A 27,939-nucleotide genomic window follows, 5' to 3' on the forward strand; every position below is an offset into this window, starting at 1 on the left:
TGCAGAGCCAAAAGACCAAAGAGCCTATTCCCTCCATAGATGTTATGAATGTCATAGATGCTACTCATGCTAGAGGCCTGAAAGTCATAGTTTACTCAGGTAATAGAGACTGCATATTGGTTATGCATGTCATAGAGACTACTAATGTCACTTAGGATACTCAGAACACAAAGACAGCACAGAAAACTTCCAACATATACATACAAAAGAGATTTTTCAGGTCACAGAAACTACATAGGTCACAGATGCCACTCAGGTCATGAAGCCTAGGAGGATCATAATGTCTATTCTGACATAGAGCCTGTGCAGATCATTGTGGATATTTTATGGTACAGATGTTGCAGGGATAATAGAGGCTACTAAGGTCATACCAGGTATGCAGTCAATAGAATCCATTCAGGACCAAGAAAATAGGCAGACTGTAGGGTTGCTTCAACTCCAAGAGACTATGCAGGTCATAGAGTCTACTCAGACCAGAAAGCCTGCTCAAGACATGTTTATTGAGGTTATACAGGCTCTATAGGTCACAGAGGTCATGAAATTTGTAGAGACTACATAGGTCAGAGAGATAACTGAGATCATAGAAGCCATGTAGTTATTAGTGGTAATTCAGGTCATAGAGTTTATGCGGGTGTATAGAGTACACAGATTATGCTTGCTCATAGATTTGAGATTCATATAAAGGTAATCATGACCAACTGAGATAATTGAGGCTAATAAGTTCATTTGGATTTGAGACTCATATAAATGTAATCATGACCAACTGAGATAATTGAGGCTAATAAGTTCATTTAGACTTTTCAGGAAAATAGCCTGAGGCTATGCAGGTCATACAGACTGTAAATACCACAGAGACTTACAGAGGTCATAGAGGCTATGTAAGTCATAGAGACTACACTGAGTATAGCATCTACAAAGTTCATTTAGCTACTGTTTTTTATTGTTTTTTTTTATTTAGTTATACGTGACAGAAGAAAACATTTTGATTTATTTTACACAAATGGAGTACTTTTCATTTCTTTGGTTGTAGTTACTGATGCTATAGTTGTAGTTACTCTTGCTATAAAGACCACATAGCTTAGGCTATTCAGGTCTTAAAGGCTATGAAAGTCAAAGGCTATGCCAGACATAGACAGTTGAATGTAGGAGACTATGCATGTCACAGATGTACTCAGAGGTTAGAGACTACATAATCATAGAGGCTTTGCAAGATAAACTTACTCAACATACAGCCTATTGAGGCAGTAAAGTCTAAAGATGTGTCATAGAGACACCAGAGGTCATAAAGTCTACACAATTCATAGAGGCTTTTGATACTACAGAATGTGTGCAATACAGAGAGACTAGTCAAGCCTTAGAAACTATGTAGAAATTAGAGGTTACTCAGAGTATAAAAATTATGATGGTAATAGAACTGAAAATACAGTTACTCAAGCTATTAATACAACAGAGTGATAGTAGATACCATGTTGATAGTCTATTGTTATCATTTAGACATTTCAGACCATAAAGGCTATATAATTGTTATAGTCTGTGCAGGCCATTGAGGTTGTAAATGCTGTGATGGTTACACTGTTCACAGCAACTGCTCAACTTATTGAGGTGACTTGGATCAACATTATGGGGTACTCAAGCCTTACATATTACCCAGACTACATGAAATACTGAAGCCACGGAGACTTTGTTCACTATAAAGGCTGCACAGGTCATAGAGGCTAAAGCCATTGAGACTAGGGGATCAACTATGCATCAGGATTCTTTACTCTGGTGTGGACAAACAAGTGAATAAGTATGGAGAGCAGGTATCTGTTCTCCCTGAGGCCATTTAATTTTCACAGGGCTTTCAGCTCTGGAGAGTGGGGCTGGGGTCCCAGCTCACTCCTGGATACCACATGTGTGGCCATGAGGTGTGATCAGATGATAAATACTTCTGGAGTTCACCTGGATTCCAAAGACTGTGAGGGCACCTGAGCCATGGACTCATGTCAAAGGACTTAGTACCTTAGGAGATACCATCCTTCCTGACCCCATCCACCTCAGGATCCCAGTGGAAACAGGCAGTTTACTTGCTTCTGATCATGGAGGCTGTCAGTGAGCCCTTCCAATCTCTCTAGGGACCCTTGCCCCAGTTGGGGGCTCTGGGAATAAATGGCAAAACACTGCTGTTTCTCTGTGTGACCTTGGGTGACTCTATTCCTGGTTTCTGCCAAGACTCTCAAGGCTGGCTGGAGTCTGAGCTGCCTTGTACTTGTTGCCAGGGGGTGAGGAGGAAGTGCCCACGTGGACTGCTGAAATGCCTTTCTTCTTTGTCTTCAGGGTACCCGCTCAATGTCATAATGACTAGCCAGGAGTACTTGGACCTGGGTGAAGTCACCTCACCAAGTACCCCATGAATCTAAACCCTACCCTAGGCCATGCAGCTGGCAGAGGTGAGTGGGCTGGTGAAACCCAGGTCCTCAAATCCCCCAATACATGTGGCAGAGCTATTTCTCCTTACAAGTGAATGGACAAAGATGAATCCTGGAACACATGGTCTCCACAATGAGAGAGAAAAGAGGGTTAGGGGCAACCTTGGCTGGGGTGTTGAGAATAAGTGCCCCTTTAAGGTTTCAGTTTCAAACAGCATTGTGTGGATTGACCTATTTCTGGTTCTGTCAATCAAATAAATATTCCAGTTGCAGAGTGTGGGAATTTTGTCTTTCTTTCCAACTACCAGGATTCCTCATTAGAGTAATGATCTAATTTCATGGAAAAGTAAACTGAGGACTTGGGGGAATGGACTAGCCAGGTCCACCCAGGTGAGGTCTGCCCTCCACTCAAGGAAGTGAATCCTCCAGTCTCTAAGAAGAAAGACTTTCTCAGTGTTGTGGACTCTCCTCTGTTCAGGGTGGGAACATTCACCACCCTCCTGGAACCCAACTGCAATAGAAAAACTGGTGGCCTCACCAACAACACAGCCTGCCACATAGTAGTGGACTGGTCAAGACTCCTGGGAGCAACCTAGGGTCACCCAATTTGATGAAGCCTTGACCTTGGTCAGTAACTAGTCTCAGTGGTAACAGGAGGGACAGACTAGCTCCCAGAACCACCCCATCTCCTTGAGACCTCCCAGTATTCCAGAAGGAGGGCTGTCTCCACTGTCTTCCCTGACAGGGAACTCCAGCCACCTTGTCATGTTTCTGTGCCAGTGGGAAAGCCCAGGGTTCAGCCTGGAGGAGCAGTACACTCCTATAAGGATCAGAACAATAGGTGGCCTTGTCACACTGACCAGTCCACAAGTTCTGCTAGTTTTCTGTGTTGTGACTAAGTTTCACCCCAGGTCACCTGCACATTACAGTTGGAAATTCACAGTTGTGCAAACAGAAAAATGCCCAGAGACATTTTGGTTCTGGTCCTAGGACCTGTGGTAAATAAACGGGCCCCTCAAGGGAACTTTCAGATGGGATGAACCTAGGATTCTAAATGTGGGAATGAGATCCAGAAGGCCCAGCTTCTTAGCAGATGGAAGCAATGGGCCAGGGGTTAGAGGCAGACAAGATAGCTGCTGTCCTTGCTCCAAAATGGTCCTTCTCACACCTGTATCTTTAAGCCTATGAGGACAGGAAGCCCACACCAGCCCAACATGTCTGTGTCTCCCTTTCTCTACATTGGCTTGATCCCAGAATTCCTCCCTCCCAGAATCACACCTCCACATTCTGCTGCTGTATCTGCTCAGAGCAGTTCTGGTGTTGCAGGGCTCCTACTGCTTTGGTCTCTGCGATCCCATCCTCCTCTACATTGCAGAACTTTTCCCTCAAACATGTTAGCACAGAGCCTCCCAGTGGCCCAATCAAGGCACAGGGTCCACCACTTGTTCTGTGTGCTTGAAGTCCTGGTTCCTTGGTTATAATGAGAAGATGAAAATCCATATCTAGCGTGCCTGGTTCTACCCAGCTCTGCCACTTACTTGCTGTGTGAACTCGGGTTGGTTATTGAACTTCCCTGGGCCTCAATGGCCTTATGTGTCATGACACATAAGGGGTGTCATGAAAGAACCTAATGAAATGGGGTGTCATGAAAGAACCTAATTCCTTGGACTTGAGGGAGTAAGTCTGATGCACACAAACCCTCTTAAGGTGTCTCTGTCCCCTCATTCACCCAAGACAAGGTCTGAATTTACAGCACCATAACATGACCATCCCCCAATTTCTGAAGGTCTGCTGCTGACTGACAATCTGGTTATGCTTGTGATGGTCTTTCAGACCACTGCTCTCCAGGATGTGAAGCCAGTTGCTCTGCTGTGGCTCTGGCACTTGGTTGGCAGCACTGTGATGAGCATAGTCTCTGGACTGGCCACATGAGGCACCAGCCCTTGCACAGCCCTTTCCTGGGAGGAGTGTCTGCAGCATGCTGCACCACAGTCAACCACTCTGTGCTCAGCTGTATCCAAGGGGGTCAGTAACCTCAAGCACCTTCCTTTTAACTCTGACTCCTGTCCATTCCTACACCACACTGCTGAACACAGGCCCAGAGGACTTTGGAACCTGGCAATGCCAGAGGAGACAACACACTTGAGAATGCCCCGGGGACCTCAGATAGTGGGGTTGTCCACATTGCTGTGGATGTGCCCTCTCCCTGGGGATAAGGCATGAGGCTTCAGGAGCAGCCATACACTGCAGGCCCTGAAGCACACCCACACCACAGGCACTCCCAGGATGGCAGAGCCCTCAGCCTCCGCCCAAGCCCTCTGCCCACACTCCACACTCAGACCCAACTCCAGGAGAATCCAGAATCCAGAAGCACAGACTGCTGTTCACTGAGGGTCCTATCCTGGACAATTACCTGCTTCCATGTGCTTGAAGCCTGTGCTATGTCACCTGGGAACTGCATGTAACACAACATCTAGGAGGCTAGGCAGCATGGAGATGCAGGTGTCCTGTAGGGAGTGTGGCTGACTCAAGCCCTGGACATGGGGTTCTGTTTTTGGACACAGAGGGCTGCCTGTGGAGGCACTGCCTCTCTTCCCACCCCTGCCTCAGGCTCTCCTTCCTTACTACTTCTCCCTCCCTGTCTCTTTCCAGGCTCTTTCCCAGGTGACTTCTGCCTCCCACCAGAGTGACCCAAACTCCCAGGTCTCTGTCCAAGCTCCAAAACCCTCTGAAACCCAAGTCCCACTTCCCTCCTTTCTGGACATTTATCTGCATTCTCTGGTATAGCTGTGGTTCCTGTTTCTCACCACTGACAAGAAAGAATAACAGGGATGGGCAACACAGGAAAACATTCAATTAAAGGTACCCTGTACCTTCACCAGGATACACCCTGGAACATTCTCCTGAAGTTCCTCTGCCACCCCTGCCCAGTAACCCCTTTTTAAGATATAGCATCAGCCCATGTCTTCTCCATTCTGGAAACTGTCATCAGTAGAATCAGGCAGGGTCACTGCTCTGAACTCAAGTGGGCATGATGACATGCAACTGAGCCAAGGACCTGTCCACACTCTGCACTGTGCTACTGTGTGACCTGCTAATGATGAGTATGTCAAACAGGTTCCTCCTCTCTCCTGTTGGACAGATTGGGCATGACTCACCTTCAAGAGTACCCCCAGGTCCTTTTCTAACTCCTGACTCTGTGGTTTGGACAGCAAGCTCTGGCACAGGGAGGCTCCTGTGGAGGGCAAAAGTCAATTTCCCAGGTTGTGACAAAATGCCAGAGGCCTGCAGGAGGAATGGTTTATCTTGGCTCTGAGTTTTAAAGACCTCAGTCCAGAGCTGCTTGGGGCCTTGTGTGAGGTAGCACATCATGGAGGATTTCATTGCAGGGAAAACACTCCACCTAATGTCTGGGATGTAAGAGAGAAGCAGGACAAGTCTATGTGCCACAGTTCTCTTCAAGGATACACCTCATGACTTTGAACTCCCACCAGGCCCTACCTTCTACCTAATTCATTTTTATAGGAACACAATCTGGTGACTGACTTTGAACAGGTGGCATGTGGGCACTCTGTCCCGGAAGCAGTCCTGCTGGGCTTCACTTCTGTTGCTGCCTGAGACACACGCTGAGAAAATGACTAGGTTTCACCAAGTCCTGATTGATTAGCACCTGTCTGCAAGGAAGGCCCAGCACCATCTGTCTGGTGTTTGGTCTTCATCCTGGGACAAAGCCTGAGGACACCTCTTCAGGGGGTAGTGGATCTAAGGGAAGGTCAGAGGCCTCTGGAGCTTGGACAGGTCTCTGACTCCCCTGTTCTCCTTTTCATGCTGCCCCTGGGTAAATGTCCTCCTCTCTGTACCAGAGCTCACCCTACCACCTGGATGGGGGCTCAGACTCTCCTCTGGGCAGAGACAGGGACCCTGCCCTCAGCTATGGCACCCTTCCCACAAATTTCACAGGAAGACTGCAGGATTTGGAGACAACAGGAAAGGATGTAAAGGAGGATGCAGAGCAGGTAGCAGCTGTTGGAGTGTCAGTGGTGGTGTCATGACCCCCATCTCTTCTTCAAACCCCATGGCAATCCTAATATGTATGTGTTCTGGGGTTGAGCAGTGGACACCAGAAACATCAAGAAAGAAGACATTCCTCTCATTAGAGAGCACCCTGGCATAGGAACTCAAAGAAGGAACTATCTAACCCTGTCCTGTTCAGGAAACTTCACTTGAGTAGATGTCACTCTGGATGCTGTGGATGAAGCCACCAGGCTGGACAACCCCTTTGGATGCCCTTCTGGAACATGGAACAGGACCACCCTCTATCTCAGCTGGGAGGCTTTCTTGGTAGAATAAGAGAAGGGAAATTGTAGAGAGCAGCCCCTGGTCTGTTCAGGGTTTCTGTCAGAGTAACTGGTCAGCTGTGAGCACTCTGGCTTCCTACTCTAGCTTTCTCTCCCGTGTGTGGGTACTGGAGGTTGCAACATCAGAAAGTAAACACTACAAACATGGTCACTGAGTGCACAGTGTGGTTCTCAACCCTGTGGCCTTCCCAGTGCCACATGAGCAAGCTTCTGTGGTCCAAGATCTTGGAGTAACTAGAGTTGTGGGCAGCATATTTGGAACTGCCACAGAGAGGGCAGGGTGTTTCCAACCTGTGCTCCACTAGATATAGAAAGTCAGGTTGCACCTGGGCACTGGCCCTACTAGTCCACTGCCATTTGGACACTCGAATTCTGTGGAGGAGGCTTGGCCCTTGACTTATATGTCAGGCTCAGGGTATCATTGTCTGCCCCAAACTGTCCTGTGCACACAGGCACAGGGGTAATTTCATTGTCATAAATACCCCTGGCCACAATAGGGCAGGATGGCAACAGCACTGGGTGATCCTAGCATTGCAAGGCTCAGTCACCTTGGATTGAGGGACAAAACACAGCATATACTATGTGCACACAAACCTCTTTACACATCACATATCACATAGCACACACCACATGCACACACATACACTTACACATCACACAATACACTCACTCAGCAGATACCCTGCTCTCTGGACCATAGCTCACCCTACCACCTGGTTGGGGGCTTAGACTCCTTACATATCACACAAAAGACACAATACAGCACACACCACATGCACACACAACTCCTTACATATCACACACACAACTCAACACAGCATGCAGCACATGCACACATACCTACTTACACATCACCCAACACACACAGGGCAACACAGTACTCGCCACAAGCACATATATCTCTTTGTACATCACACAACACACAAAATGTAACACAGCACACAGCACATGTACACACACTCTTCACATTATAAAACACATGATACCACACAGCACACACCACATGTAAACAACTTTCTTATGTATCAAACTACACAACTACTATACTGTTGCTCCCTGTCTGATGTATCTCCTCAGGGCCCGCCCGAGGAGATTATGGGGCCGAGCAGGATGATGAGTGTCAGCGGCAATGGAAACCCACCAGAGTCCAGAGGTCTTTCAGCACACGAAGCACAGCAGGAACTCATTTATTAAGGAAGTTACACATCTTTTATGTAGGGTGGGGGGTAGGTGGGAACCAATTAGCTTAAAGGTCAGCAAGGACTGGGGATTCACGCAGGGGAGAGTCCCATAGGACTAAATGGCAAGCACGAGCTGATCACATTTACAGAACTGCTGCTAACCAATCCCTGACAGTAGGGGTGGAGATGGGTAGGCCCATCAGGGGGTTGCTGGGTAAGAACACATTCGTTAGTTTCCGGGGGAGTGTGGCAGTACAAAGTTGTCCGGGTAAACTGTTGGTGGATCAGGCAGTGCCACATATGAGGAGGAGGTTGCCACGAGGGTGCAGCCTCCACTAGGTGCATCCCCTACATCTATACAACAAAAGGCACATATCACATGCATGCTCGACTCCTTACACATCACAAAACACACAGTGTAACACACAGTACACACCGCATGCACACACAACTCCTTACATATCACAGAACACACAAAATGCAACACAACAAACACCAAATGCACACACAACTCCTTACACATCACAGAACATATAAAACACAACACAGAACAACCAAATGCACATACCTCCTTTACACATCACAAAACAACTACAGAGTGACACAGCACATACCACAAGCACACACACTCTCATACATATCACACAACACAAACAAAGCAACACACACCACACACCATATATTCACAAAACTTCTTCACTTTAAAAATCACATGTGATGCGACTGCACACAACACATAGAAACAACATCCTTTCACACCATATGACAAAAACACTACACAAAAAACAGCATACATCATGTGAACACACACCTGCTTACAGATCACAAAACATACACAATGAAACACACAGCACATACCATGGACACACACACCTTTTCATACATCACACAGCACACTCCCAATGCAACACAGCATACATGATATGCACACATACCCACAATGCAACACGGCATACATAATATGCACACACACACCCTTACACATCAACAACACACTATGTGTAATGCACAGCACATACCACATGTAAAAAATCCTCCTTACACATCACATAACACACAGAATGCAACACAGCACATAACATGTGCACACAAACCCCTTGCACATCACAAAAAATGCATCAAATCACACAACATGCACCAGGTGCAACATCAGAACACATACCTTATACATCACACAACATAGACCTGAAAACAGTATTCGCCACATGCACACACACTTCTTTAGATATCACACAATGTACTCCCAACACAACACTCTGCACTCACAATGTGCAGCCACACCTCCTTACTCATCACACACAGACACTCAACATAGCAAAACCACCACACAGGAACACACCTTACACACCAATAACACACAAAATATGTAGCATCCACTGTCGACAACACAGCAAGCACACACATGTTCACCCACTCACACACTATACAAATATCACACACTTCACTATACACCCATAAAATGTTATTTGACTTTACTGGAGATAATCATGGCTCAACACATGGTCAATGTTGGGAAAGGTGTGTGACATGTGACCTGTGTCTTTCACGGCAGATCACCTTTTTCTGCTATGGGTAGGCCCTGGGGGGCCTTGAACTCTGGAGAAGGGGCCCCCCACCTGGCCCTATTGAACACCTTCCTGACAGCAGTCTTGGATGATAAACTGGCCCAGGGCCCAGCCCAGTTGATACCACTCAGCCCAGACACACCTGGGTGCCCACAGGAACAGAGCCATGCCCCATGACTCAGCATCCCCACAACCTAGAGCTATGGATTTCATTAACCCCTCACCCACAAAGACTGTTCATCTGCTGGCCAGGTTCATGGAATTCCCACCCAAGGACTCTGCCCCAAATCCTTCCATTTCTCTCCTGGACTGAACTCCAGATGTAACCTCCCACAAAGCAGAACTGGAGAGGGGAGACTAAGTATAAGGTATTTCTCCAGGCTCATAGTCCCTTCCCTCCAGGCTCTCTCTCCACCCCTGACTGCCCAGCGACCTACCCTGAAGGCCAGGAACAGCTTGGGGTAAGCTGGGATGGTGGGGGCTCCAGGTTATTAGCAGGAATTGCTGTCGGGCCTGGCACAGGGAGAAGGAAGGTGGGGGAACCCAGGAAGGAACTCAGAAGACACTGGCAACTAGAACGCCCCTGTCTCAGGCTGCTGATGACTACTGGCTGTACACAGGACATGAACAGTTTCTTAGTAAGGGGTTGACGGTCAGCAGGTTAGGTACCCATTGAAGTCCCCCCAGGGAAGCAGGAGACCACTGGGAAGGACCTTTTGTATTCCTGGGGCAAAGAATCCTATTCCTGACAGGAGTAGGGCCTTGCCAGCATCAGAAATTAGAGAAAACATAAATTTAATCACAATTTGGCCAAAGCAAGAAAGCAACTGACCTGCCAACACCCTCCATAGAAGCACTGTCATATACAGCACCAGAACCAGGAACAGGCAGGTGGACACCCAGGGTCCTGTAAGGAACATATCAGTGCCCCCAGCACTGCCTTCCTTCATGGGCTAGGCTTAGTCATCCCAAGCTTTTCTCCTGGGCATGGGATGATTGCCTGCAGGGAGTTAGGACCTTGGCAGCAAATGTCAGGCACGGGTGTAAAAAGCAATTTGGAGTTTCTTTGATTTTGATTGGACCTTGTCACCACCTTCCCTCTAGTCCATCTTGCAGTATTGAGGGGTGTGGGGCTCCCTGTCATCTGACCCATTAAGTGGGGTTGGTATAGAGATCGCCTTAAGGGCACCCAGAGTTTGCAACTGAAGATAGCAGGCAGAGCTGCCTTAGAGGTTCCCATAGAGAATAGCATGGAAACCTGCTTGGAAGCCTGGGTAGCACCGGGGTTGGCACCTAGATAGCCTCACTCTCAAAATTCCTCCCTCCTGAGCAACTTTTTTTGAAGACATTGCAGATTGTTCACCAAATAATCTGGGCCCATTTTGCCTGAAAGGACATGTTATATCCTTTGGTCTGAATGGGTACCTGCTCAAAGAGGAAGTGAGAGACTGTTGGAATCAGTGGAAAAGATGCTTTTAGACAAAGTGAGCACCAAAACAGGTGCACAGGCTCAGGGAGAGTGGTTATTCAACTGATCATAACCTGGAATCCTGGAGCATATGCCTGGGCTGTGCCCAGTGGAGCAGCAGGTGGGCTTGCAGTAGAGATTATCTCTCATCAGCACCTGTCCTTTTACCCATCACAGACTCCAGGTACCCAGGCTGTAGCCTCTGTCTTGTCCAAGTGCTCAGGACCCCTTTCACTTCATGAGGCTGCCCTTCTCCCAGAGCTCTGTGGGTGTCCAGCATGAAGATCCCTATAATGCCTGTGAGGATGTTGGACCCACAGCAATTTCTCAGATATACCTACTGTCTCACTCATCATCCTTCCCAACCTGTGTGCATCCAGGGATTTGCTATCTGAGCCTTGCCCTCTCCTCATCCACCCTGGGGTACATACACATGGGTGACGTCCCAAAACCAGACACTTTCTCTAAAGGTGGAGTTGAGAGCTCCCACATCTCCTCTTCCTCATCCACCCCTTCAATTATGTAACTCCTGGAGTTCTAACTGTAATTCTCTCTGTGATGGCATCAGGCTCCCAGGTGGTCTACCTGTGAGGTCAGTGAGACATCAGCATAGTCACCAGATGATCCTGGTTCCTACCACACACTGAGGGCCATTGGAAAGCATTCCAATAAAGAAATAATTAAATTCTTTCTTTACTTTATTACCAAAACAGCAAACATTGCCATGAAAACCTTGGGGAAGTTGGAGAAGATGAAGCAGGAGAAACCTATGTCCTTGCATGCAGTACCCAAGATAAGCATCTTGAGCTATGGGGCATCTCTGTGACTTGTAAGCATGGAGATGAAGGCAAAGGAAGCAGCAATGCTTCACACATTCCACTGCCAATGCTAATCAGAAAGGCATATGGCAGATGCTCAGCTACACCTATAACAAGCCTGGACAAGGACTTGACCTCACCAACTTGGCAGCACTGAGCCAAGCCGTTTTCAGGGAGGTCCAGTTACTCCTGCCATCTGGGTTTACCAAAAGAGTCCACACTGTTTTGCACATGAAGGGAGGCATATATTTCTATTGAAATTTTACTACAATCCTTTCCTTCCTGTCAGGGAAGAAGTGCCTCAAACCATCAGGGTCAGACCTTTTTCTTCAATTATGGTCTCCATCATTCTGTCCATTTCATGTATGATCTGGACAATCTGTCTAAGACTTGGGCAGGAGCAAAATCTGTAGCCACATTCCCAGCCAAAGAGAAAAAAAGATCCCAGTCCCCACTCTCCTTCAAAGACTCAAAAGATCAAGAACCTGCCAGAAGGGCACTACACAAGAGACTGCAAACTTCACCCTGCAGTGTGCATGAATCTTTCCCTGAGTGTGTTCCCTGGGTTACAACATCTGGAAAGTATTGTGCCATGGCCATGACTGGAATGCCAACGACCAGGAGTCTGAGATTCCAGGATTGCATGTTTGAGGCCTTCCTGGGCCACTTAGTGAGACCCTATTTTTAAATTAAAAAAAAAAAAAAAAAAAAAGCTGGCAGAGCATCCTTAGGATTGACACACAGTACCTCAAATCAGTATGTTCTTAAACATCCATAGATGAATATGCCAAGACCCAGCATCAGGGCCCAGAATGGATGCCAGACCACCTGTTAAGGAGGTGAGTCCCCAGAAGCACCAGCCTCACCCTGCCTTACACATCTGTCCCTGTCCCTGACACAGCTGTCACCTGAGCTCTGCTGGTTGATTCTAGATGGGGTTGCCCTGGTCCTTAGCTTAGTGTTGGCCTCAACTTGTCCAGTTTGGGCTCAGCCCTGGATGAGGTCTGCAACTGACCTCTGGTCTTGTGCCTTCTCTTCTCTGTATATACAGGCTTGTCTGTGCTCCTGTAATTAAAAGTAGGAACATCTAAGTCTCTGAATGAGCTTAACATCCATGGGGCTTCCTTTGGGACAATGATTTGGCAGACCACGCCTGTCATTTCACTGGAATACCCAGCAGAACAGCCTTGGAGGCCATAGGACAGGCCCTGACCCCTGGAGGGTGCTGGCTATACCAGGCAGAATGTGATCTCCTGACAGACACACCTGGGTTCTGGTACCTGGTCTGCACCTCCTTGCTTGGGTACCACTGACCAAGGGACATCAATCCTCTGAGCCTCCTCTACCATTTGGAAACTGAGGTGATAAATGCTTCCTTAGAGACTTGAGGCAGATGTTCCATGACCCCAGGTGTGTGCAGCATCCTGCAGTACTCAGGACAGAACAAGTGCTCTCAGCAATTAAAACTCTGCCCTTCTGGCTCCCAGCAGGATGGACACAGGAGCCCCTCCTTTCCTCACACTCTCAGGTGGGAACTTACATGGTTACCCCTGTCCCTGCACAATTCCCTTCCTGTCACACACTTCCTGTGTGCTACTTACCCACATTCTCTGATTCTCCACCCAACCTCCACAGCTTGGCTCCCCCTGGAGAATCCAGAACACCCAAAAGGAGGCTGAGTCCCACTGGTAGGGTTTGTCTTGAGGAGGAGAACATTCCTGCAGCTCAGAGAGAACCCAGCCTGACCTTGAGGGTGATGATTCCAGCTCTGTGGCTGTGCCCCTTTGGAGTTGGCACATAGGCCTGTCCGAGGCACAGCTGAGGGATTGGATGTTTCAGAGGAATCTCCAGGGCTGCTGGGAGAGTGCTACAGGGACTGGCAGAGCTCTCCAGGAAGAGGTAAGTAGCCAGAGTAGAGCCCCTTGTGGGCAACTACTTTCTATAGTGCAGCATACAAACGTTTCCTGGAGATATCTTAGGAATTCCATTACCTCTTACCTGTGCACAAATGTACATAAATCCATCGTCAAACTGCAAAACCACACATGTGCAGAACCATGGATGCCTCAGAAAAGTCCATCCTATAGTACTTGATCAGCTCCCAAGTTGTTCTCTGCAGCTGAACTTCTACCCTGAACTGCATCCAGTTTCTCTGCTGCTTCATCTTCACTCTTTGCCACTGGACCACTTCCTTCCTAGTCTGAAAAACAATTTCCACATCGTGTTGTTGGGAGGGGAAAGATGGTAGAAGGAGCCTGGGGAGGACAGAAGCCCTGGACGCTGGAGAGAAGCAGGAAATTCAGTGACTGGAGGAGACTCCACAGCTGGGATATTGACAGAGTGAGTCTTGAGCCACACCCATCCATTTCTACTGTACATCCCTAGGTCCCATGTGTGCCTGGGAACCTGTGTACGGAAGCCAGTGCTCGCCATGAGCAGGGCTGAGCTCTTGGAAATGTCAGCCAACTCTGAGTTTCAGAGGGAGGAACTGAGTGAAGATTCTCTGGGCTTCTGTCCTCAAACCTGTGACCTGAGGATCACTGCACACAGTCTTGCTATCACCTTTGCTCAGGACTCACCTGAGTCACATTCACAAACGATGCAGTCTTGCTATCACCCCTGCTCACGACTCACCTAAGTCACATCTACAGTCAGCAAGTCTCACTATCATTCATAGTCTGGCTCACCTGAATCACATTCACAGAAAAACATGACACTGCTCTATTCAGGTCCCTTTCTGGCTATGCCCAAACCAGGTCACATGAGGCATCAATAACACAGAAATTGGCAACAACCCCCTGCTGTGGGCTAATGTATTCTTCATTGCATTAACTCAATTTAATTCAGTGATTGAGCAAAGGCTAATAATGCAGGAATGTGTATCTAGAATTCACTTCCTGCACTCCAATCTAGCAGTCATTCCACCAGGAAGAGCAAATTGTCCTTCAAAAAAAGCTGAACACAACAAATTTTTCTTTGATTTGTTATTTATATTTGTTTATGTTATTTATAAATGACATTATCCACCAATATTCTTGGTAGACCTGTACTGACTTATCATTCAGTGCCCACTCAAGGGAAGTCTCTGTGAATAGAGAACAGTAAACACTTCCTATGAGCCTGACCTTGTCTCTGGTGTGATTCATGGCCACCATTAGCTAACTGAAGACTCAGGAGTACAGCCAACAGGAAAGAAGGTGGTGATCAGCACTTGATCCTAGAAACCACCATGGAGAGAGGGTGTCTTAAGATAATTAGTGAAGCCAAGGTCACACATCCTCTGCACAGGGAAGTTAATAATGAGCTCACAACTGCTCTCAGAGAGGCTGGTGCTTGCAATGCACTCACACCCAGGTAGGTGAAGGTGAGGGAATTTGGGGGCCTCTGAAGTTCCAGTAGGGTTTGGGGGCATAGAGAGCAGAACAGGGAGAGGCCCAGAACCTAAGAAAGGCCTCCATCCAACCAAATTACAACTTTTACCAACACATGCTTGGCCTGAGTTTCTATAGCTCTTCTCAGTGCTGCTTCTCCCTCTGGGTACATAGCACAACATGGGAATGATCCCAGAACACTGGAACTAAAAATGGAAAAGGAGAACACACACTCAATGCCCAGCACTTTCTGCAGGGAGCTGCTGACCACTCTGGGAAAGGGTCCAGGAGAATGAGGAGGCAGGCCATAAGGAAGGCAGTGGCTCTCATCAGCTTGAATCAAAGCCCTTGATGGACCACAAGAGGGCCTGTCAGGAGAACAGAGACCCTTCTCCCAACCTTTCTCAGGGAGGGCTCTGGAAAGAAGGCAGCCTGTGCAGAGGGAAACTGAGTTCTGGGTACAGGAAATCTCTGCTTCAGGGCTTCTGAATCTCAGCACAGCCAGTTCTGGAAGAGCTAGGAAAGACACCCTGCAGAAAGCCTGTCAGCAGACTCAGATCTATCCACTAAGTGAGAGGACAGCCTGGGGGGCCATTGTCTCCATGAACCACCACAAGTTGGGCCATTAAGTGCATCAAGGATTCAGAAGTACTCCTGCCACACACATGAAGAAAGCAGCACAGAACTTCAAACAGGAGCCCAGAATCAATTTCTCAACCAGTGTCACCAGAGACAGGCAAAACAGGAAAGACTCACTAAACCACAGAGATCAAGGGTGACCAGGGACCTAGAAGAGGACCCTAACAATATTTTCATAAAGAAGTAACACTAGAGAAAGTGTGGTACTCACCAGCAGGTGACTGATGACAAACTGCAATAAAAACAATTGGGTCTTGAATAGGACAGGGAGTATCCTGAGCTCTTCTATTCAAGGGCACTCACCTACAGAGACAGAATTGGTGGGTGAGTGGCACAAATGCAGAGGGCCCAGAGGATCCTGGTGGTCAAAGGGGTGCCAACTAGATGATAATAGAAGACTGAGAACAGAAGGTAGGAGATGCTGGGTAATAGTATTCAGGGAAAATGAGCAACTGTGTGCAAGTGGTGCTCACCACCGAACTCAGAAGACCCTGAGCAATGTTGGGGAATGTGAGTTTAAGAGAGAAAGCAGAGAAGGCTGAACACTGTTAGGCTATATATGTTCACCCACAGGAGCCAGACGAGGCTGAGAAAAGACAGATAGCATGTGGTCCAGAGGAGAATGAGGACTGCTGGGTGAGGGTGCTCACCCAGAGGTACAAGAGAACACTGAGCAGTACTGGATGAAGTGAAATCACTGAGAGGACATAGAGGGGACAGGGTACTGGAGAGTAAAGGGCACTCTATAACAATATTCAGGGAAAAATGTGTATGTGTATGAGAGGGGCACTCACCACAGGACTCAGATGACACTGAGCAATGTTGTATGAAGGGAGATTAAGCACAGACCCTGAGAATATTAAGCACTTTCAGGTGAAAGGCACTCATCCACAGAACCCAGAGAACTCTGACCAAGAATTCCTATGGGAAGATAGAACAAGACAGATAAAAGCCTGAGCAGTATTAGGTTAGGATGCTCATGCAACTGACTCAGAGAAGAATGATCAAGGAATGTTTAAGGAACTCAGAAAAAAGTAACAGAGAAGACTGAGCACTATTAAGTGAGGAACACTCAGTTTCAAGATAAAAATGAGACAAGTAAGGACAGGTTAGGTGAATTTAGCAGCTTAAACAAAGAAGACTTAGCCACATTAAGAGAGGGTACAGTGGAACTGAAGCACTGTGAATGAGTGCACTACCCAGAAAACCCAAAGCACCCTCAATAATGATGGGTGAGGGAAGACAGGGAAGGACCCAGAGAAGCCTGAACAATGTTAGATGAGGTGTTGTTTACCACAGGAGTCAGAGGAGACAGAATTCTTTTGGAAGTGGGATGTTCATCAAGATGACTCACAGTCTTTGGACCCTTACCAAGGGAGTCCCTCATGGTCTCAGGTAGTTTAGAGTTGGTGTGGCACTGGCATATTTTCAAAGGTCTGGGGAAGTCCTCCATGATGACAGAAAATTGTCCTTGGGCACAATTCACACTGTCCATTGACAGGGTGAATTTTGCCTGACTCAGGTGTCCTAGGTGGTTTACTCTCTTGTCAAAATGGAGCAACAAGTAACATATCAGAGAAGATTCTGAAAATTCTTAAATACATTCTTTTCTTCCACTCTTCAGAAAGATGCCAGAAATACTTTCCAAACTACATCACCCATAGAGGTAGAAATTGTCGATGATAAATGGTAGAATGAGGTCCCCAATGCTGTGGGCATTGACATCCTTTAAAATTGTCTTGGGTTTTAGGCATTGGAGAGGAGCCTGTCTGCATGGAAGCACCAAGAACATATTGAAGTTTTTAGAAAGATGAAGTATCCACATTTCTCTAAATTTCCACAGCAGTGTTTGCCTTGACACACAGATAAGGTTCAAGATGGTGCATTAGAAGGAATGGGACCATCCCAGATATTTCATTCAAGGAATCAAGTTGCAGAGGGCTCAGTGGAGAGTGCAACTGTACCACTCCCACAACAACCACAGGTAACTGAGTACTGGTGGGAAAGTGGTGCTCACCCACATGACTCAGAGGACCCTTTCTAATGGTGTGGGAGTGGAGAATAAGTACAGGACACAGATAATAATGAGCAATGTTGGAAGAGGGCCACTCACCCGCAGGACTCAGAAGATCATGAGTAACAGTGGGGCAGGTGAAACTAAGATAGAAACCAGAAAATACTGAGCAAGTTAGGCTCTCTATGATCACAAACAGGAGCCAGAGGAGGTTTAGGTAAGTTTGGTTATGGGAATTAGCACATGGCACAGAAGAGGCTGAGCACTGCTGGGTGACAGGTGCTCACCCAGAGGTTCCAGAATATACTGAGCACTGCTGGATTGGGGTGGTCACCCAGAGGACACAGAGGAGACAGTGTACTGGAGGGTAAAAAGCACTTCAAAACAATATTCAAGAAAAAATAAACACCTGTGTAAAAGGTGTTTTCAACACAGGACTCAGATGACACTGAGCAATGATTTGTGAATGGAGATTAAGGACAATACCCAGAGAAGCCTGAGCAGAGTGAGGGGCACTCACCCACAGGACTCAGAGGAGTGTGAGAAAGGATTACCTTGGGGAAACTGAAGAAGGACACATAGAAGACTGGGCACTCTAAGGTGATAGATGTTCCCCAAAATCACCCAGAGAAAATGAGCAATAAATGATTAGTGAACTGAGAAAAAAGAAAAAGGAGAGACTAAACACTATTAGGTGAGGAGTGCTCACCCACAGGTCACAAAGGAGGCTAAGAAAGACAGGTGAGGTGAAAATTGCAGCTTAAGCAGAGAAGGCTGAGCAATGTTAGGAGAGGGCATAGCACCAAGAGGACCCAGTGAAATCAGAGCACTAATAGGTGATGTGCAATCATACACTGCACTCAGAGTACACTGAGCAATGTTGGATGAGGCGAGATTTCGGCAGGACCCAGAGAAGGCTGAGCAATGTTCAACTACCTATGATCACACTCAGGAGCCAGGTGAGGCTGCAATAAGATTAGTTATGTGAACTTAGCACATGGTACAGAGGAGACTGAGCACTGCTAGGTGAGGGGCATTCACCCAGAGATCCCAGAATATACTGAGCTCTACTGAATGAGGGGCTCATGCAGGGAAACAGAGGAGGCAGAATACTGGAAGATAAGGGGCACTCCAAAATAACATTCAGGGAAAACTGATCACCTGTATGTGAGTGGCACTCACCATAGCAGTCAGATGACCCTGAGCATTGGTGTGTGAAGAGACATTAAGGACAGGACCTACAGAATCCTGAGAAAAGTCAGGTGTGGGGAGCTCAAACACAGGACCCAGAGAAGTTTGAGAAGGATTGCATTGGAGAACCTGAAACATGACAGAACAAAAGTGAGCACTCTTAAGTGAGGTGTGCTTGCCAATAGGACCCAGAAAGGAAGCAGCATGGAATGGTTAGGGAACTTATACAAATAAAACAGATGAGGCTGAGCACTGTTAGGTGAGGGGCGCTCACCCACAGAACCCAAACAAGAGTAATAAATAGATACAGGTTAGGAAAATATAGCAGCTTAAAGAAGACTGAACCATGTTCAAGAGAGACTATTAACAAGAGTATCAAAATCAGAGCATGAATCTGTGAGGGGTGCTCATGACAGGAATCAGAATACCCTGTACAATGGTAGATGAGACATTATTTAGGGCAGTACCCAGAGAAGACTGAGCACTCGTGGGAGAGGGGTACTCACCCGAGGACTCTGAAGATATTAAGCATGGTAATTTAGAAGCGGTATAGGGCAGAACCTAGAGAAGATAGAGCAAAGACAGAAGTGGAGTGGTTGACTATAGGATCCAGAGGAGATGGAGGTCTTTTAGGTGAGAAGATCTTACCCACAGTTCTCAAGTTTTTAGAACACTTTTGAGAGTATTCCTCAGGTCAGATCAGTATCTGGTGATAATGGTCCTATTTCAAAGGTCTGTAGAAGTCCCCCAGGATGATGGGAATTTGTCCTTGGCGGCGTTTTATACTTTCCCTTGAATGTGTGTATTGTGCCTGAGATAGCTTTCCTAGGAGGTTTCCTATCTTGTCAAAAGTAGACAGCTATTGACATATCAGAGATGATCCTGAAACTTCTAAAATATGTTTTCCATTCACTACTTAGAGGTATGTTAGAAATCCTGAACTTGATATATTATTCATAAGAGCTCAGCCCCTTGAGCAAATGTGTGAAGTTGGTGGACTATGAGGGTGGAATGAGGTCCTCAGTGCTGTTGGAATTAACATCCATAAAAATCGTCTTGCGCTTTCAAGTTTTGGCCAGGATTCCATCTGCATGGAGGCACTAAAGACCTATGAAGGTTGTTAGAAAGAGGAAGTATCCACATCTCTCAAAGTTTACACAGTGACATTTGCCTGGATAAACAGGTAAGGTCAGAGATGGTACACTGACATTAAACAAAAGACAGGAGTTCACTAAGGGAACAAGGTTGCCTAGAGTTCACTGGAGAGTGAACACGGGGAAATGAAGGCTGTACACATACAAAACCCAGAGGGAACTGAGTACTGTTGGGAAAGGAGTACTCACCCACAGGACACAGATGATACTGAGCAATGTTGTGTGAATGTTATTTAAAGACAGGATTCACAGAAGACCCAACACTGTCAAAAGAGGGGTGCTCACCCACAGGATTCAGAAGAGTTTGAGCAAGAATTGCCTTGGAGAATCTGGAACAGGACAGAGCAAATAGTGAACATTCTTAAGTGAAGGATGCCCACCCAAAAGATCCAATAGATAATGAGCAAGGAATGGTAAGGGAATGCAGAGAAAAGAAACATGCCAGAGTTAGCACTATTAGGTGACTTGTGCTCATCCACAGGGTTGAGAAGAGACTAAATAAGGACAGATTAGGCAAAATTACTAGCTAAAACAAAGAAGACTGAGCAATGATAGTACAGAGCTATCACCTGGAGGACACAGTGGAGTCTAACCACCAATGGGTGAGGGATACTCACCCCCAGTACTCAGAGTACTTTGAGCATTGATGGGTGAGAGGAGATTTAGGGCAGAGTAGAGAAGTTGGGAGAGGTGCATTCACCTATTTGACACAATGGACCCTGGACAATGGTGGTAGAGGGGAGATTTAGGGCAGAACTCAGAGAAGCCTGGCAAAGTTAGATGAGGTACACTTAATCACAGGAGCCCGAGGAGACAGACCCTTAGAGGGTTGCTCATCAAGGACTCCAAGCCCTTGGACACTTTTTAAGAGAAAAGTTCTCAGTAGCTTCAGGGGTCATAGGAGAGTGATACCTTTTCAAATTTCTGAAATTTCCTCCATGCTGTTGGTAAATTTTCCAAAACCACATTTCACACTGTCCCTTGAAGTTGTGCATTTTTTTTTTTTTTTGATCCACAGGTTCTAAGAGGTTTCCTCTCTTGTCAAGTGAGAACAGCCTTTGACTTATCAGAGGAGACCCTGAAAACAAATATATAGGTTCCATTCACTGTTCAGAAAGATGTACAAAATCCTGGGCATGGTATATCACCCATAAGAAATCAGTCACTTGAACAAAGGCATGGAAATGGTGGATGAGTGGCAGAATAAAGCCTTCATTGCTTTAGGAATTGACATCCATTGAAATTTATCTTGGAGTTTTAGGCATTGATGAGGAGTCTCTCTGCATGGCAGTTCCAAAGTCCTATTGAGTTTCTTGGAAAGAGGAAACACCCTCATCTCTAAAAGTTTCTACATTTATGTTGACCTGGACATGAAGGCCCCAAATGTTGTACTGAGTTTTGCAGGAAAGGGGCTCACACAGAGAATTCACTAAGGGAAAAAGTTTGCTTAGGGATCATTGGAGAGTGAGCACTGGTAGTCGAAAAGTGTCCACCCACAAACCCAGAAGGGACTTAGCACTGGTTGGGGAGGGGTGCTCACACACTGAACCCTGTGCAACTGTGGGGTAGGTGAGACTTAGAGCAAGGTACAGAAGACTGAGCACTGGCAGGAGAGGAGAGCTCTACCACAGTACTCAGAAGACCTTTAACAAGGGTGGTTAAGAAAAGTTTTACTGAAGAACCCAGAGAAGACTGAGATAAGTTAAATGAGGTGTCCTTGACTGCAAGATTTAGAGAAGACAGAGCTTTTTAAGGAGAGGCATCTCTACTGTAGCTGTCAGAGTTTTGGGATCCTTTTTGAGAGTGCCCTTGGTCTAATGTCTCAGTATGCTGCTAAATGGTTAACTGGTGCTATTAAAAATGTCTAAAAAGTCCTCCTTGATGATGGAAAATTGTCTTTGGTCACATTTCACACTGTCCCTTAAAGGTGTTCATTTTGTCTCACCCAAACTTCCTAGGAAGGTTTTCCTCTTGTCAAAAGAGAGGATCCAATGACATATCAGAAAAGATCCTAAAAATACTTAACTATATGCTTTCCATACAATGCTTAGAGCAGTAGAAGAAATACAGGTCATGATAAATCACTCATAATAACTCAGCTACTTGAACAAATGTGTGGAAGTGATGGATTATGAGTGGTGAAACAAAGTCCTTAATGCTGTTGGAATTGACATCCATTAAAATTGTCTTTCAGGCATTGATGAGGAGCCTGTCTGCGTGGCAGCAGCAAAACCATATTGAGATTGGTCCAAAGAGGAAGGATCTACATCTTAAAAAGTTTCCACAGTTGTTTTGACCTGGATATGCAGGTAAGGTCAGAGATAATGTACTGAAATTAGCAGAAAAGGGGCTCACCCAGAGAGTTTACTGAGGGAATTGTATGCCTATGGCTCATTGGAGAGTGAGCACTGGTATGTGAAGGGTGTCTACCCACAATGCCCAGAGGGGGACTGAGCATTTGTGGGAAAGGGGAATTCACAGAATTGAGAAGACCCTGAACAATAATAGGGAAGGGAGATTAAGAATAGGAATCAGAAAAGACTGGGCACTGGTGAGAGAGGGGAACTTTCCAAGAGGACACAGAAAACCCTGACCAATGGTGTGTGAGAAGACTAAGAACACCTAGAGGAGGAATACTCAACCTCAGGGCATACAAGACTTAGTACTTCTGGCCTGGAGACCTGACTCACAGGATAGTTTATATCCTTAGAACTCATGTGAATGTAGCTCTCACTCTTCTCCAGTTGTCTCCTCTTCTGATGTGACCTTGGTGCTGATCTGTGGCCTTATGGAGCTTTCCCTGTCTCCTCTGCTCTCCAGTGTCCTCTCTCCACGTTGGTCTGGGAACAATATCCAACAGTGTGTGGTGCTCTGCTCAGTCTCTCTCCTTGATTCCTATACAGTTTGTGATGTCATGACCTAGGAGGAGGGGCAGAAACAAGGTCTTGAGAGAGGATGTGGGGCCCTCAGAACTGTGTTCCCCAATGTAACCTTTCTTTGAACATAATGACCTCTGCCTTCACTGGCTGTTAGAGTTCTGAAGAGCCTGGTTCCAGTTCTCTTTGTGACCCTAAGTTTAGAAATGTCTGCTTTGATGCTGCTGTCCCAGGCATCAGGGGTAGGACAAAAAGTGACTGTGGAAAATTGGTAAAAAATCTCATTTTCCCATTAAGTCCCTGTTGGAGCCAGGACCTTGGACCTTTGCCCCACCTTGAACATAGGGACTTCAGAGATGGTCTCTAACTTGTATTTCCTCATGCTCAGTTCAGGGACCCCTGAGTTTCCCTTCTCCAGTGCTTACCTCCCATTCTCCAGTGCTTACCTGGCAGGTGCACACCACTTTGTGCCTGGCACTGCTGGAACCCCACACAGATATGCTGTACATGTACCGAGTCTTTTAACCCTGACAGTAGGATTCCCACAGGCTTCTGCAAGATCCTCAATGATGAATAGAAAGAAATCCCACCATAGGACTGTGATATGTCTTTGTGCCAAGGGCTCCTCAGCCAGGGTCACCAGTGACCAGGCAGAGCCTTCTCCCAACTACAGACCCACCAAGGGTACCAAGTGCTACAGATTAAGACATATTTTTATTATCACAATGCCTTCCCTCATAGACTTCCCTAGGGGCTGTTTTAGAGGACACTGTGATGAAGGGCCCTGGGGAGGAAAAGGGACCCTTTGTGGCTGCAGAACAGCAGTGTATCTGGGGGTTCCTGGTGCAGTGGGGCCCAGGTGCTCTCTCCTCCTCACTCCCTGTTTCTCCTTACTCAGGGTGATTCCCTGTCACCCATGGTCACCATGCTAGGCATTGAGATTACCATGAAAAGTTGATAGGGCAGACATTTGAATAGGTTGTTGCCACTACTGGGGAGACGTGGGATCTACCTGAGGTTATCTAGAGTCATCAAAGTCACTGGTGCCCAGCCCTGGGACATGGTTGGAGGAAAGCTGACTAGGTTGATATATGTCTTTTACCTCTCTAATTTAGATGGACTGGCAGAAGAGAACAGTAGTGTGCATGTGTCTCTGCAGCAAAGGGGAGTTTGGTATATTCTGTGAGTAAGCGAGTGCCTTCTCTTGCATATAAACGTAAATATTGAAAAAGAAAAAGGAAAAATATATATACACACATATATAAATATACAAATGTATACATAGTATTTAATATATAAACACACATACTTACATCCATAAACAAACATTTTTTTCAGTACTGGGTTTGGAGCCTGGGGGTGATCCATCCCTGAGCTGCATCCACACCTTTATTTATTTATTTATTTATTTATTTATTTATTTATTTATTTATTTATTTATTTATTTATTCATTTATTGGTACAAGGGAGATTGAACCCAGGAGTACTTAACCATTGAGCCACATCCTGAGAAACTTTTTCTTTTCTTTCTTTCTTTCTTTTTTTTTTTTTTTTTTTCTTAAGCAGGTCCTCACTAAGTGGCTGAGGGTGACTTTGAACTCACAATCCTCCTTCTGGCCTCAGTCTCCCAAACTGCTGGGATGATACCCATGCACCACCACACATGGTTTATCATTTTCTTTTGGGACAGGGTCTCAATTTATCCTCCAGACTAGCCTTGAACTTGTGATCCTCCCTCCTCAGTGTTCAATGGTGTCCCAAATAGAGTGACTATAATTCCAGGTGCCCCACCAACACCCAGTTTGTCTCTGTCTTTTTTGTGACTTTTTGTCAACCTAAGATTCCCCTTTTTGTTCTTCCTCATTGAAGGGTTATGGAAAAGAATATTCCTAAAATACATCTCCCTCCCAAAAAATAGAGGGACAGTGTGTCTCAGGGTGAGGGAAGAAAAATTGGCCAAACATTAAACTTCTTCCAGTGCACACTTTCCTATTAACAATGGGCCCTAATCTTAGACCTCCCCATATCACAGATTATCCCTCAATGGAGGCACAGCACATATTAAAACTCTGGGAAACAATGGATCCCAGAATAAGCTCGTTGAGTTTCAACATTTTTACAACTACCACCCTCCTAATTTAAAGTTTTAACCTGTACAACTTATCCCTGATGGTCAAAATTATCACAGTTACATGGCTTCAATGATTACATCATTTTACCCTATAAAATCCCCTCTGTAATGGGGTCCATTTTCCCCATCTAGAAAATGGGTTCCAACAGCGTCTGAGCCTGAGAAGGAAAAAAGTCTTCTCTGAATTCATCAAGGTCTGCCTCACAACATTTTGCACTTATAATTATGACTGAAGGTTTGATTTTTGTGACTTTTGAGTTATTTTTCTCCTAGCCCTCTCTGACATTCAGGAGGCACATTGTGTTAAGCCTGTGCCTAGTGACCAGTGTTTTCTGACTGAATGAGAACATGAGACATTTTGAATATACCAAGGTCTTGCCTTTCTGCTTCTTCCTTCTGAGAGCCTGTGGAGGCAAACATGGGGATGACTGCATGACTGTGGTGGAAGGATATTTGTGATGGCCATGAGCATTGTCTCTAGAACCAAAAGGAGCATACAGCTCTTCTTAAACTAAACAATGCCCCCTTCACTCAGTGTGGGAGGAAGAACAAAAAGAGGAGGAGGAGGAGAAGAAGAAGAAGGAGGAGGAGGAGGTGATCAGGGTGAAAAGCAGAGCAGTAAAAGAAACAATACCACAGTAATCTGGTGAATGGTATCTCATGTCCACGGAAAAAGTGGCATGATTAAAGACCAAATTCTGAAGCAACTTTACTGATGAAGGAAGGCCACAGGATGCAAAATCTTTCTGTGTGATGATCCAAAATGATTTAAAATAATGAAAAAAATAGATAAATGACATAGAGAGAGGAATAGAGAGGGAGAGAGAGATAGGAGGGGAGATGGAGAGAGAGAGAGAGAGAGAGAGAGAGAGAGAGAGAATGAAAAGAAGCAAGGAGCTCCAGACTGTACTGAGCTCTCTTTCTGCACTGGCTCATACTGGATATCTCCATCAGCCTTCCCTCTCTCAATTGTTTGTCATTTTTCCCCGTACTGTTTTCAGCCATTCTTGCTTTGTATTTGGCTGCACAGATTTTAGATCATTCTGCCATTGATTCACAACAGCCCTCGCCCCCCAGTTCTCCAACATTTGAATTAAAATAATTTCTATTTTTTGTGTTTCAATCTGTTTACAGCATCCCCCTCCATCTTCCACAGCCCTCTCCCTCTCTCTGATTCCTGTTAAACAAATAACCCCTTTAGCCCCATTTAAAAGTCAGATATCTGAATGGAGCTCATTTGAAAATTCTTTAAATGAGAAGAGTTTAGGAATCCTCAGAAGCCTCTGATTTAAAACACTATTCCTTGGAATCTAGCTCCATTTCCTGCAATAACTTCCTTTGGCTCTGGAGATAAACATGTAAAAATTAGTTGAATTTGCTTTGGAGTTGGGTTTTCCTGTGTTTGGGCTTTGGGTTCCACTTTTTTAGACAAATTTTGTAGATGAACAGTTTCTTAGAATTCTTCCCTGTCTAGTTTTATTGTATCTCTTTGGCAGGTTTTATCTACTTTTGTCATTTGTTGTTTACATTTTTTCTAAGAAATAAGCATTTTCTTGAACCACAAGTCGAGTCATTTTACATTTGGTAACAGACCCAAATACATTTAGGTCCTTGGTAATAAGAAATGTAACAGGGACCTAAAAGAGGCTGCCTTTGCTCAAAATAACAAAAACCAAACACAGTGGCTGTAAGAAAAAATGTGACTCAGCTCCAGTTTGAAGGCGGCTCAGACCCTTAAATCTAGTGGAGCAGGCTTTCTGGGTGCTGGTCTGAGTCACAGTCCAGTAACAGCACCCAGAAAGCCACTCTGGACATGGAAACTCACACTGGAAGTTTTATTAGGCAGACAACTAGAGCATCCACTCAGGGGTGGAAAGAAAGGAAAACAGAAATAATGGTATGGGAGCTTTTCTTAAATATTGAAATTCTGCAGGCTAACAAGGAACCAATCACTGAGAGGGATACTTGCAGACTGACTGATGAACAAATAGCTAGCTAGGATGTTCACAGACTGAAAAGCTAGGTTGTAAGTTGGGAGGCAAGGAAATGGCTGCAGCATAAATGGTGGGGGAAGCAGCTTTATATTATAGTGGCTGTTTACCTAGATCTAAAAAACACACATTCTGGGTTACTGATATCAGGAGAAAACTTGCCATCTCTGCCTTCATTTTTATCTGTCTCTGTATAACTCAAAACTTTGTGACCCTGTTCAGTTCTGCACATAGTACTCAGTGTTCATGTAAAAGCTAGCACACAAGGTTTGTCAGCCCTAAATGTACCCAACCGCTCTCTTCCACCTTGAAGACTGAGGCATCCTGTTTAAGGCCCCCAAGGTAATGCAGTCATCCTGGGCTTCCAGGATTACAAGTGAGAGAAACAGGGAAGGAGAGAGGGAGACAGAGAGACAAAAACAGACAGGTAGACAGAGAGGGAAATAGAGACAGGAACACATCCTGAGCAGCAAATGGAAATTGTTCCCATGGAAACATGAAGATTTCTCTGGAGCTATCTCCCAGACACAGGCACAAAACTGAGGGGACAATCAATCAGACGACAGCTTGACCAGATCAAGAAGACTTAATGATGCACTTGGGCTGGGTTTGTGGCTCTGTGGTAGGGCATTTGCCTAGCACATGTGCATGTGGGACACTGGAATCCTTCCCCAGCACCACGTAAAAATGAATTAAAAAAATAAAAGTATTGGGTCTGTCTGCAACAAAGAATGCTTTTAAATATAAAAAGTGGATGAACCAATTACGGCAAGG

Source organism: Sciurus vulgaris (assembly GCF_902686455.1).
Source record: "Sciurus vulgaris genome assembly, chromosome: Y".
Classification (NCBI taxonomy): Eukaryota; Metazoa; Chordata; class Mammalia; order Rodentia; family Sciuridae; genus Sciurus; species Sciurus vulgaris.